General features: G+C 41.4%; 1 protein-coding gene across 4 annotated transcripts in view; it reads left to right on the top strand.

Annotated features, from left to right (window-relative positions):
- Positions 1-8649: 8649 nt before the first annotated feature.
- The window catches only part of LOC121856853 (meiotic nuclear division protein 1 homolog), a 40890-nt gene continuing 36294 nt past the window's right edge, over positions 8650-13245 (top strand). For 2 of the 4 annotated variants that reach the window (XM_042352613.1, XM_042352621.1), the window contains exon 1: positions 8650-9094. The gene's annotated coding sequence lies outside the window, so the exon portion shown is untranslated. Of the gene's footprint in view, positions 9095-12741; positions 12767-13245 lie in introns of all 4 variants that reach the window. The other 2 variants (XM_042352622.1, XM_042352610.1) reach the window with 2 other exon arrangements.

The raw sequence follows: 13245 nt of genomic DNA, 5'->3' as shown, positions 1-13245 counted from the left end.
CCACAAGAGCTCAAGATTGAAGAAGCTGCAGGTCCAGAAAACTGTGAGGGCAAACTTTTTCGGAGTGAGAGTTGTGAACTCTTGGAACAATCTACTAGTAAGTGTTGTGATGGCACCGAGTGTGAGCTCTTTCAAGACCAGACTTGACCAACACTGGAGCAGGTTCAGGTACATTCAGGAGCTGGTGCATGCCCAGTACTTGCCAACAGTGCGTAACAGAGACGTGACCGATCGCCCAAGTGGCTAACGAGCTGATCAGTGGTGAAGAGGATAAAAGTAAATGTAATATATACCTAAATTTTGCCAATGCTTTTGACAGCATACCCCCATGTAAGGCTGAGAATTAAACTGGAAGGGTATAGGATTCGGGGAAGTGTCCTAGCGTGGATCAGAGACTTTTGCATGATTGATGGTACAAAATTCTCATGTGTACCCGTGACAAGCGGGGTACCACAGGGCAGTGTATTGGGCTCGTTGTTGTTTGGGTGTTTCATAAATGACATGCCAGAAGCTGTACACTCCTCCATACAAATGTTTGAGGATGATGCCAAGTTATTTAGGGAAATTAAGATCCAAACAGACTTCGAAGAGCTGCAGAAAGATCGCTGTGAACTTCAACAGTGGTCAAAGAAACGGCTGCTAAGATTCAATGTCATGAAGTGTAAGAGGATGCAACCTGGGTCATTCCAATGGTAAGGAGGCGTATCATATTTCCTAATGAGAACAAGAAACTGCATTTATTTTTATCCTCGTTATCCGTTTTGGTGGCCGGTCACGTCTCTGTTACGCACTGTTGGCAAGTACTGGGCATGCACTATACAGGTACTCCCCGACTTATGACGGGGTTAGGGAGCAGCATCCAGGTCGTAAGTCGTAAATGCTTAAATAACACATAGAAAATAAAAAATCTGGGTCTGTTTTTCTTCTCAGCACCACAAAACACTCACTTTTAAGCTTGCCAGCCATTTTAAAGTGAATTACAGATGAAAATTTTGTCTGTGTACTGACTTTGGGACTCAAAAATACATAATTTGACCACATTTTGGTACAATTGAGGCGGTTGTAAGTGCGGGTGGACGTAAGTTGAGTCGGTCGTAAGTCGGGGACTACCTGTATATTGGAACCTGCTCCAGTGTTGGTAAAGTCTGGCCTTGAATGAGCTCACACTCGGTGCCGTCACAACGCTCTCTGGCAGATTGTACACAATTCTCACTCCCAAAAAATTTGCCCTCACAGTTTTTCTGGACTTGTGGCTTCTTCAACCTTAAGCTCTCATCTGCCAGCTCCAGGTATGTACATTCGGCCGAGTAGTGCCCTGAGATGTTTATACACTTCAATTAGGTCGCCGGTCTGTAGTCTAAGCTAGGTAACCGAGGTTCCGTAAAGCAGGCACTAGACTGGTGGCCCTCCTTTGGACATTTTCAATCAATTGACAGTTTCTAGCATACCTTATGGACCAGATGGGGTGACAGTACTCCAAACAGGGAAGCACCTAACTCTTGAAGAGCGTGACGAGCAATGGACCATCCAGATATCTAAACGACCTTCTTATAAGACCTACGAGTTTTGTTGCTTGATTTACCTTCTTAATAGAGACAAAGCGAAAAGGGAAAAGGACCTGCTTGTGTATGTCGACAATGAACTGAAGTTCTCAGGTCGTACTTTTTACTTTTATCCTCCTCGCCACTGATCGCCTCATTAGCCGCTTGGGCAATCGGTCATATCTCTGTTACACACTGTTGGCAAGTACCTGCTCCAGTGCTTGTCAAGTCTGGTCTTGAAGGAGCTCACACTCGGTGCCATCACAACACTCTGGCAGATTGTTCCAAGAGTTCACAACTCTCACTCCGAAAAAGTTACCCCTCACAGTTTTCTGGGCTTGCGGCTTCTTCAACCTTAAGCTGTGACCCCTTGTGGGGTGAACGTCCACCAGCTCCAGGTAAGGGCACTCGACTAAGTACTTGTAGTGCCCTTTTGAGTTGTTTATAAACCTCAATTAGGTCCCCCTTGCCTGTGTGTAGTATAAGCTAGGCAATTTCAGGAGCTCTAATCTCTCAAGGTAGCTGAGGTGCCGTAGTGCAGGCACCAGTCTAGTGGCACTCCTTTGGACATTTTCCATGGCAACAGGAGCTCTAATCTCTCAAGGTAGCTGAGGTGCCGTAGTGCAGGCACCAGTCTAGTGGCACTCCTTTGGACATTTTCCATCAACTGACAGTCCCTAGTATATCTCAGGGACCAGACGGGGAAGCACTTTACTTTTGAAGATCTTTACGAGGGATGGACCGTCTAGATATCTGAACGACCTTCTTATAAGACCTAATGATTTAGTTGCCTGGTTCACCTTCTCACAATGGCCAGAGAACTTCAGCTCATTGTCAACATTCACACCTTGGTCCTTTTCACATTGTCTCAATTAATGCAGTTTCTTCGTCCCATTGGGACATTTGATACGCCTCCTTACCGTTGGTACGTCCCAGGTGCATCCTCTTACACTTCGTGACATTGAATCTTAGCAGCCATTTCTTCGACCATTCTTGAAGCTCACAGAGATCCTTCTGCAGCTCTTCACAGTCTGCATGGTTCTTAATTTCCCGAAATAACTTGGCATCATCTGCAAACATTTGTATGGAGGAATGTACAGCATCAGGCATGTCATTTATGAAACAAACAAACAATAGCATGCCCAATACACTGCCCCGCGGTACCCTGTTTGTAACAGGTACACATGATGATTTCATGCCATTAATCACCACACTGCTTGCGGTCATGGAGAATGTCTCCGATCCACGGTAGGACATTTCCTCGAATCCTGTACCCTTCCAGTTTAATTTTCAGCTTTCATGGGGGTACACTGTCGAAAGTCTTGGTAAAATCTAGGTATATATTGTCGATATTACCACCCCGTTCCAGAATTTGGGTCCAAATATCCAGTACGTTGAGTATTTGTGTTAAGCAGGAGCGCCCCAGCATAAAACCATGCTGGCAATCCTTTACAAGGTTGTTTCTTAGTACAGTAGATGTACCATCATGGCATCTCTTATAATGCTCTCAAGTACTTTTCATACTATGCTGGTCAGGCTCACCGGTCTACAGTTATTCGTGGAGTGACAATCTCCCTTCTTGAAGATAGGACTCGCATAAGCCATTTTCCAGTCACTGGAGACCTTTTGCTCATCCAGGCATTTACAGAAAAGGATCTTCAGGGGCTCAGCAAGCTCGTTGAACAACCCTCTTGGCACTCTGGGATGCACATATCAGGGCCGGAACTCTTATGAACCTTTAGCTTTGACAGATTTCTTATAACCTCTTCTGTGAACACAATGTGGATCAGTGCTGTGTCGAACCGCCTGTCCTCAAACGCAGGGAGATTAATCGCATCCTCTCATTTGAACTCCGAGGAAAAGAAACTGTTCAATGCCTTAGCTTTGTCCTGGTCAGAATCTGCACAACTACCATCTTCAAGCCTCAAGTCCGATACTCCTACTCGCGTTTTTAATTTCTATTTTGCATAGCGGTAAAACGCCTCTGGCTTTGACTTGACCTCGCTGGCAACCAGCCTCTGGAACTTCTTTTCAGTCCTTCTACACTCTGACTTTGGTTGGTTCCTGGCTCTTGCCTACATCCTCCTGTCCTGCTCATCGTTTGACCCAACCCACGCATTGAATTTCTGGGTTTTCTTCTTAACTTTGTCGACTGCCGCATGGTTCACCTGTAGGGGTCTCCTTGTATTCCTAGAGAAGGTGAATCAAGGAACTAAACTAATTGGTCTTATAAGAAAGTCGTCCATATATCCCTTGTAATGATCTTCAAGAGTGAGGTGCTTCCCCGCCTGGAGACAATGGGTGCGTCGTGAAGTTTATTTAAAAGTGGCGGTGGCTGGCTGGTCAAAGAAGACCCTGAATAATGATACAATAACAGAAAAGAAGTTTTAAAGTTACAAATGAGAATGTCACCGTTTATGAGATAAATTTAAAATTTTTATTGTTTCATGATTTATTAAAATTTTTACTTGAAATTGTATGAAGCTCATTTTAGCACTAATCAGGTCAGCAAAGATTCTCCGCCAAACTGTTGTCCATTTCTTGCAACAGCTGAAATCTTGGTGCTTGCTGGGCGTTTTGGTAAACGGCCAGCAAAACGGGCAATACGTTTGGTGGAAAGTATCCAGCGAGCCGCCACCTTAACCCCAATGGTCTTATCAGAGGATATCTCTGATTCACGAGGTTTTTTTTGTTTTGTTTTTTAGATTTGTAGGAATATTACCTACGTGGACCTCAAGCTAAAATGCTGGTCGCCCCACGAGAGGTGACAGAGGTCCTCCTCAAATGTGGCTTGTTGTCCGTGACGTCATCAGTCGACTTGTGCTTTTTACTTTTATCCTCTTCACCACTGATCGGCTCGCTAGCCGCTTGGGCGATCGGTCACGTCTCTGATTACTTTTCTTTTTCTTTTATCCTCTTCACCAAAACATCGGCTCGCTAGCCGCCCGGGCGATCGGTCACGTTTCTGTCACGCACTGTTGGCAAGTACTGGGCATGCACCGGCTCCTGAATGTACCTGAACCCACTCCAGTGTTGGTCAAGTCTTGTCTTGAAAGAGCTCACACTCGGTGCCGTCACAACACTTTCTGGTAGATTGTTCCAAGAGTTTACAACCCTCACTCCGAAAAAGTTTGCCCTCACAGTTTTCTGGACTTGTGGCTTCTTCAATCTTGAGCTGTGACCCCTTGTGGGGAGAGCGTCCGCCAGCTCCAAGTAAGGACACTCGACTGAGTAGTGCCCCTTGAGATGCTTATACACCTCAACTAGGTCGTCCCTTGCCCGTCTGTAATATAAGCTAGGCAAGTTCAGGCGCTCCAATCTCTCAGAGTAGCTGAGGTGCCGAAGTGCAGGCACCAGTCTGGTGGCACTCCTTTGAACATTTTCAACTAATTGACAGTCCCTAGCATATCTCGGGGACCAGACGGGGTGACAGTACTCCAAATGGGGAAGCACTTCATTCTTGAAGATCGTTACGAGGGACGGACCTTTTAGATATCTGAACGACCTTCTTATAAGACCCAATAATTTATTTGCCTGATTTACCTTCTTCTCGCAATGGCCCGAGAACTTCAGTCAGGGCCGGCGCCAGCCTATTTGGCGCCCTTAGCAGGACTGCAGCTGGCGCCCCCACCCGCCTCCCACTTCACGATTGGATTTGCCCACAAAGTAATCAAGGTACCATATTGAAGAAACTGTTTACCTTACACTGAACTATTTTAATTTGCTAATACATAGGCTACATTAATTAGCAAATCCTCTTAAACTGTGGAATATCCAAAGAAAAGCACAATACAAGCAACATAAAATAATGGCATGAAAGGTGACTGTAAAAAACACTCAAAATCAAACTACCATTGTATTTAAACAAAAAGCAATTCAATTAACATATGTCATGACATTCTGGATTCCGCCGTTTTCTCTTCGCTACGTGCCTGCTTATAACAGTTATACCTTGACTCTTCTTGACTTCCTGGAAGTGAATTCGTCGATTACATCGTCATACGATAACTCCCTAGACACTGCATGGCTCACACTGATGATGGCCAGCCCACTAAGACGTTCCTGCGCCATTGTGGATCGCAAATAAGTTTTTATCAGTTTTAACTTAGAAAAGCTCCGCTCTGCTGCCGACACCGTTACAGGGAGAGTTGCACAGATCCGCAGAGCTACCCACAAGTTCAGGAATACTTCAGTAAGTTTCTTTTCATGCAGGAAGGTGAGAAAATCCATTGTTGTTATTCTCTTGGAAGGCAAATCTGGGACACTGCAGCTCCATGGCCAGTTCCCTTCCATCAATGTCTGAGTGTCCCTCATGAGTAAGCGTGTTGCTGAGGGTTTGGCAGTGATCAACGATGTCTTTGTCAGACATGTCCGTGAACCCTAACAATATCTTGAACTTTTCATTAGCCTCGCCCAAGGTCTTGAACCTCTCATGAAGAGAGGAAATCGCAGTGTCCACTACCACATTGAAAAATGTAGTCTCCGTCCTCTTGAGTGCATCGCTGACAGGTTCGTCTGCACACTCATAGCTAAAGTGGCATTTTTTAGTTCTTAGTCTCTTCTGTTTCAGAACGGTGTCTACGTTCATCGCTTCACAGATTTCTTTAGCAACAGTTAGTGCATCAGCAAAACCTGTATTTCTGTAGCTGACAATATTATCTCTGGTCATCTTAAACAGATCTACAGCCACGCCGAGCTGTATCGTAGGCGACTGCATTAGTTTGCTCACGTGCTGAAATTTGCTGAGTATATCATACCACACAACTGAGCAAATGACAAAACGGTATGACCCTTCTTCCTCTGCCAACGATCGAGCCTCAACTTTGATGACAGTGTCAGTTGCAGATTCTCTGAGCTTCAAAAGCGCTTCTCTGATTTGCGCAAGTTGATATCTAATTGCCCCCACACTGTTTACTTGGCTTTCCCATCTGACGTCTGACCACGATTTTAAGAGTAATATTGACAGGTTTTAAAAGAACTTGCCACCTCTGAGGGGAGACTGAAAACAATGTGAATACTTTTGTTAAATATCCGAAGTAACAAGTTGCATCTAGGGAGCTCTTGGCAGCGTCAGCTAATAGCCTATCAAATTCAAATTATGGGCACCACACGGGACAAATAAGGCCCGAGAATTCTGTTGAAGAAGCCTGGCTTGAACTCATTTGATGTTTCCTCTCATATTTGCTCCATTGTCGTAAGATTGATCTCGACAATCCTCAAAATAAATGTTGTTTCAGTCTTCCGAGTAGAAGGCATGACAAATTTAGCCCTGTAGACTTCTCTACCTCAAGGAACCCCAAGAAATGCTCCTTTATTGTTGGCTTGTCTTCAAGTGCCACTATCCTGATTATGACAGAAAGTTGCTCTTTGAGACTCAAATCAGGGATGCAGTCTAAAATAATAGAGAAGTATTTCGATGCTTTGATATCGTCCACGATTCTCTCAGTAATCTTTGCACTGATAATGTTAATCAGTTCATTTTGGATCATTTGGCCAAGGTAGTGAGTGTGACTGTGATTGCCTGCATTACTTTCAACCCTACTTAAATGATTCTTCATAAGTGGATCAAATTTAGCCAAAAGTTCCACTTCTTGGAGAAAATTACCACTGGATGGACAGTTACGTTTTTCGGTTGACCCTCTTAGAGCCAAATTTCTTTCAGCTAGAGACTGAATAATCGCCACTAGTCTAGTGAGGACTTGGCGCCACCTGTTCCACTCAGCCATTAACATTTCCATTTCCCGTCGGTCTATCGTCCTTCCTCTTGCAATGTTGACCTCCAGTTCCTTCCATGTTGTCATGTTTTTAGTGTGCTCTATGCTACTTTCATGTGTGCTGAGCAAATGACTGGCATTTTTCCAATCATTGATGCCTTCTTCAACCATTCTAACATGTTTCGTAGAAAACATTTTACAACAGAAGCAAAAAAGTTTATCCTGTTTCACCGAATAAATTAGCCAACTTCTTTGGATCTTCTCTCCATTTACTAAGATTCGGCGAAAGTAATCATGTTGACATCTTCTCCCATCCTTTTTTTGGAAACACATAATTAGGGTCAACCTGGTAAGGTCCTCTGCGAACAAGTTCTGCTTTTTCCTGGTTGGACATTGAGGATGGCCAGTCAGTGGGGTCAACAGGTGCAGCCCTGGATGCAGCACATTCGAGCTGTGGTGGTGACACTGTATCTGTTGGCTGTGTAGAATGGAGCTGTGGTGGTGACACTGTATCTGTTGGCGCCCTTAGCATCTTTGGCTTTTAGCATTTGCTAACCTCGCCTAATGGAAGCGGCGGCCCTGACTTCAGCTCATTGTCAACATACACAACTAGGTCCTTCTCACATTCAGTCTCAACTAGTGCAGTTTCTTCATCCCGTTGGGACATCTGATACGCCTCCTTACCGTTGGTACGCCCCAGGTGCACAGTTTTCTGGACCTGCGGCTTCAATCTTGAGCTGTGACCCCTTGGGGTGCGAGCGTCCGCCAGCTACCAGTAAGGACACGCGACTGAGTAGTGCCCCTTGAGATGCATTTATACCTCAATTAGGTTGGCCTTTGCCCATCTGTAGTACAGTATTAGCTAGGCAAGTTCAGGCGTTCCAATCTCTCAGGGTAGGTAAGGTGCCGAAGTGTAGGCACCAGTCAGACGGGTCCGACTAATCACCCAAATGTAGCCAAATATAGCCGGAGTGAAGTCAAATAATGGTCCTACATGAATAAATCGGACTGCCAATCACTTTTCGACTAGTATTTGGTGTCAGAAAGTCACAAAAAATTGGTAAACTTAATTTAATCTGAGTTAATAGATCAAGTGCATGTACCTAACCTAACCTAATCTAACCTAACCTAACCTAACACAACTCAGATTAAATTAAGTTTACCAATTTTTTGTGACTATGACACCAAATAATAATCGAGAAGTGATTCACAGCCCGAATTACGCTTGTACGACCATCATTTGACTTCATTGCGGCTACAGTTGGGTACATTTGGGTAATTAGTGACTTCGTGACACCAAATACTAGTCGAGAAGTGATTGGCAGTCCGATTTATTCATGTAGGACCATTATTTGACTTAATTGCGGGTACATTTGGGTAATTAGTCGGACCCGTCGGACCCCACACTCCAGTTTCAGAGGCTGTCCAGTGTGCCCTGACGTTAGTGACGTGTCCTTGTCTGCAACTAGGCTCATTTAAAATATTTAGTTGTATCGCTGGCTACTGGTAAGGTCCGTTTGCGAGTTTTTTGTAGATACCACAAATTAGTGGCCAGTGTGCGGTCTTCCAGAAATATACTGTGTGTGGGTTTCATTTGTGGCCACCATGCAGGCAGTAGATGGCAGCAGTGGCAACACAACACTCAGTGGCGGGCTAAACGGGCTAGTTTGACAAGTGTGATCACAGTTGACATGTATCTTAACTTAACACTTGACTTAATGTTACTTTAGTGCCCAGGTTGAAATCAACTGAAATATAAAGATTCCTTGACACCAACTGAAGTTTTACGTACCTGCACAACCGAGTTGAATAACGTGACAAGAGGCGAAGAGGGTTGAGGTGAGTAGCCTTGCAAGTGTGTGAAGTTACTACAAAGTTAATCATTGCTTTTCATGCTTATATAAGCCTTAAAATCCACGTTGAACTTTAAGGTCAACTGTGGGTAACTATACAGGACTAACCCGTGAACGAAATTGATTAAAAACAATTATAAAAACGCCGGATTTTCATTGTTATATTATAGTGGACAATGTTGTAGTTTGTGAAAATATGTAGAAAAAAATATTGAAATAAATGCAACTTGCCATTTGTGGCTGTGAAGAACAGACCTAACCAATCAAACCAAATAAACCTACCTAACCTTACCTAACTTCCCCGGTATATTAAACAGAAACAACTTACTATGATATTGTGAAATTTGAGGCATTTTCTGGATGTCAGATGATACGGACGCATTGGCGCTATGCAGCCCTGGCGGATTAGTCCCATATGTTAACCAAACTGTGAATTAGGCGATTTAATTATTATTGCCGGTGGGGATTGATGGGAGGTCATCTAATGTGCAGTAAAATACAATCAGTAGAACCGTTCGTTTTTGGGTATTATTTTAGTTTATGTCATCGGGGAATCTTAGGAATTTGGGTTAGGTTAGACTTAGTTCCTGGATTCTGTGGCTAGGTTAGATAAGAGTAGATAAGAATCATTCAAAATGCACAAAAAAAAGTAGTTGGGTAAATTTTTACTTTTGGAAATGAGTCCGTAGGGGTTGACCAATATGTTTTTCCAGTGTATTTTGTTGTGTTTTAAGCAAATCTGTCCTTAATTTTTAGCGGAAATTGTTCGTTTTTGCCCGACCTCCAACAATAATGGGGGAGAGCCTGGGAAATCAGGGTTTTTGGGTGGGGGAGAACACAAAAACGAGTCATCTAACCTAACGTACCTAACCTGATAACGTAACGTAGCCTCACCTAACCCCTAGCCGGGGGCTCTGCCCCTGGACCCCTGGTAGGCCTAGCTTAAACTAACCTAACACTAGTTTATTATTATAAGAATGTTACCTTTGGTTTCTTTAATAATTATCCTGACAGTGATACAGCTGAAAACAGATCCACCAGTCACAATCACCTTTACATACAGCCTTCCTTTACCAAGTATTGCCAGGTAAAATTGCGAGCACGAGACCCAGGGTGGGGTCGGTGCATCTTTGGCTGACCGTACTGTACACCCACTGTATACTGTACAGACTAGCAAACACTGTCCACTCTGCTATATGAAGTTCAGTACTGTACTATCATTTAGCTAGTACATAAAATACTGAATGTACAGTACAGTATATGTAACTGTAATCACTTTTTACATCTTAACATTGCTTTAGTGGTATTTTGGCTGATTATACGGTATTACTGTATTTTCATTTGTCATCCGGGGAATCTTAGGAATTTAACTATTGGAATCAGTAGTTTAGACAATTCTAAGATACCTTTCTTCGATAGCATTTGTGTCACAAATTAGGTTAGGTTAGATTTCATATCCAAATTATGTTTTTCCAATGATTTTTCATGTGTTTTGAACAATTTGGACCTTCATATCTGTTGTAAATCACTAGTTTGTGTGATTTTTCCCCAATCAAACCCTGCGTTCCCACTGGGGTCCCCCATTACCATTGGATAAGGGAGATATAATAAACTAGTGATTTCCGATAGAAATGAAGGTAAAAATCCTTCAAAACATGTCGAAAACCATTGAAAAACATAGTTTGGATATCTAAATGCAAACTGAAACTAAAATTTTATCAACAAGCTTGTACAGTGGCAGCAGACAATGATGAACTAAGAGTGTCATGATGGAAGAGTTTGAAGAGATAGGCTGTGAGATACATCAGCCAATCATAGACATCCCACTCACTCACATGACAGTAGTGGTCAATTGAGGCTCAATAGTGCTCAGAGGCTCTAAGCCTACACAGCCATGAGCCCAGTACACATTCCCGCATTGGAAACCTGATGCAATCTCTCAGAAATTCGTTCTCATGCCCAGAATTAATTTACTGTAAATACAGTACTTTAACAAGGCAGTACTGTACTGTATAGTACTTTATACTGTATCTTAATGATTGTACAGTTCTACGGTGATTTTGAAATTAAAAACAGAACAGTATACTACTGCATTTCCTTCTTTTATTATAAATTACAAGCTTGCGTGGGTGATCACAATGCCCACTTACATTAACACACAATCGATACAATATTCTGAAAACCTGCAATTAAATCAACTCCTGTGAAGGCATATTATTGAAACAAAAGCAAGAAATATTGTCTGATGAGAACCTATTGCTTCTGTATCATTTCTTTTCATGCCCCATAAGGTACTGTTTAATTCTTTATGATTTTCAATTCCTAAGTAAAAATGCATTTTCCTATATTCTCACATGATAGTGCTTACTTGGCCTTGATGCCTTACACATCAAGAGGCAATTTTATAAGATTTAGTTTGTAAATATTTTTTCATTATTGTTTAAGACTTTATATTGATACAGAATTTTTAGAAACCGATTGTAAGGTTTGCTGCATTTAGTAGTTGAAGGGAGAATAATATATATATATATATATATATATATATATATATATATATATATATATATATATATATATATATATATATATATATATATATATAATATATATATATATATATATATTATATATATATATATATATATAATTTTTTTGTTTACCAGAGTTTTGTTATATACAGGTACTGTGTATTGTATATTTCTCTCAAGTGTAAGAATATACTGTAGTCTTATTTAAGATTATTGCTGTCAAAGGTTGATGAGAAATCTTCAAATAGAATAGAAAAAATATATTATGGTACGTACAGTATGTAAACACCCGGCAAAAGTAAGTGTCAAGTAGAAAAGTTGTACCATTGTATTGAATTGTCTTGCTAATACAGTATATTGAATAAAAATATTCAAGATGAAGGGTAAAATTAAGTACTGTAGCTAAAGGTCATAGAAAGTGCACTAGAAAATTCTAATACTGTACAGTGGTCCCTCGGTTAACGAACAGTTCGGTTAACGAAATTTCGGTTAACGAATTATCTTCCATAAGAATTTCAATTCGGTTAACGAACAAAAATTCGATTGCGAAATCCTTATGAACATCACGTTTTGTTTTGAGCATCAGCTGATCAGCTGATGGGCTAGTCTGCCAATTCAGTAATGTGTTCTATGTTTACATTCGTTTACAGTGGAGTAAATATCAATAAAGTTGTGCTCTTTAATATTTTTGCATTTTTTATATTAAAATTATTAGTCATTTTAACATTTATTTTACATATTGATAATATATGCAGTACAGGGAACTAGTTTTTTGTGCGCCCATCAGATGCTTGACTCAGCCACAAGGCGTCAGTTGGACTCTGTTGACAGTGGAGTGAACATCTATTTTGTTGGTGTTATTTTGCATTTTTCATTGAAATTATTGGTCATTCTGAAATTTAATTAACATATTGATACTATATAGCACAATGCAGTGTTGATTTAAATAAAATAATCTTGAATTACACCTAGTGAACTTAAAATTTTATTGGTGAAATGACTGCATCATGCATGGGTCCCCTGAAAGGTGATTTCTCCTCCATCCCCACTTCCTTCTCTTCTCCCTTCTCCTCCACCCCCACTTCTAATTCCCATCATCTTCCAGGAACCTTCTACAGGCACATCTCAAAGTAAGTGTACCTTACTGCAATTTTTTTTTTTACTTTGTATGTACTTTTCGGTGAGCTGGAACCAATTACCCAATATCCCATTGAAACAATGGATTCGGTTAATGAAATTTTTGGTTAACGAACGACTCTGTGGAACGAATTGTGTTTGTTAACCGAGGGACCACTGTACAATCACCGAGTCCATTATCAGCAATACAAATGCCAATATGACAATGCTGGGGAGGAAGGGGATGAGCAGTAACTTTTTGATTGTCACTAGTACTGTACTGTGTATACTGTCTACGTATAGCAACAGAATTTTACATATATTTTATCTTGTTTTTTAGCTTGTTCATATAATTACTTTTATTAAATGTAAACATACCAAACTTGTGCATACAATGGTATTAAGAGTATCTTGGACAGTATGTCCAGTATAATCGAAAAAGTATTGATTTTGCTAATAAATACAATACTGTACATATAGGCTAATGAAATAA

Source organism: Homarus americanus, unplaced genomic scaffold (genome assembly GCF_018991925.1).
Source record: "Homarus americanus isolate GMGI-L3 unplaced genomic scaffold, GMGI_Hamer_2.0 scaffold50705, whole genome shotgun sequence".
NCBI lineage: Eukaryota > Metazoa > Arthropoda > Malacostraca > Decapoda > Nephropidae > Homarus > Homarus americanus.
The sequence above is the reverse complement of the archived record's forward strand: the minus strand, read 5'-3'. Positions and strand labels throughout refer to the sequence as shown.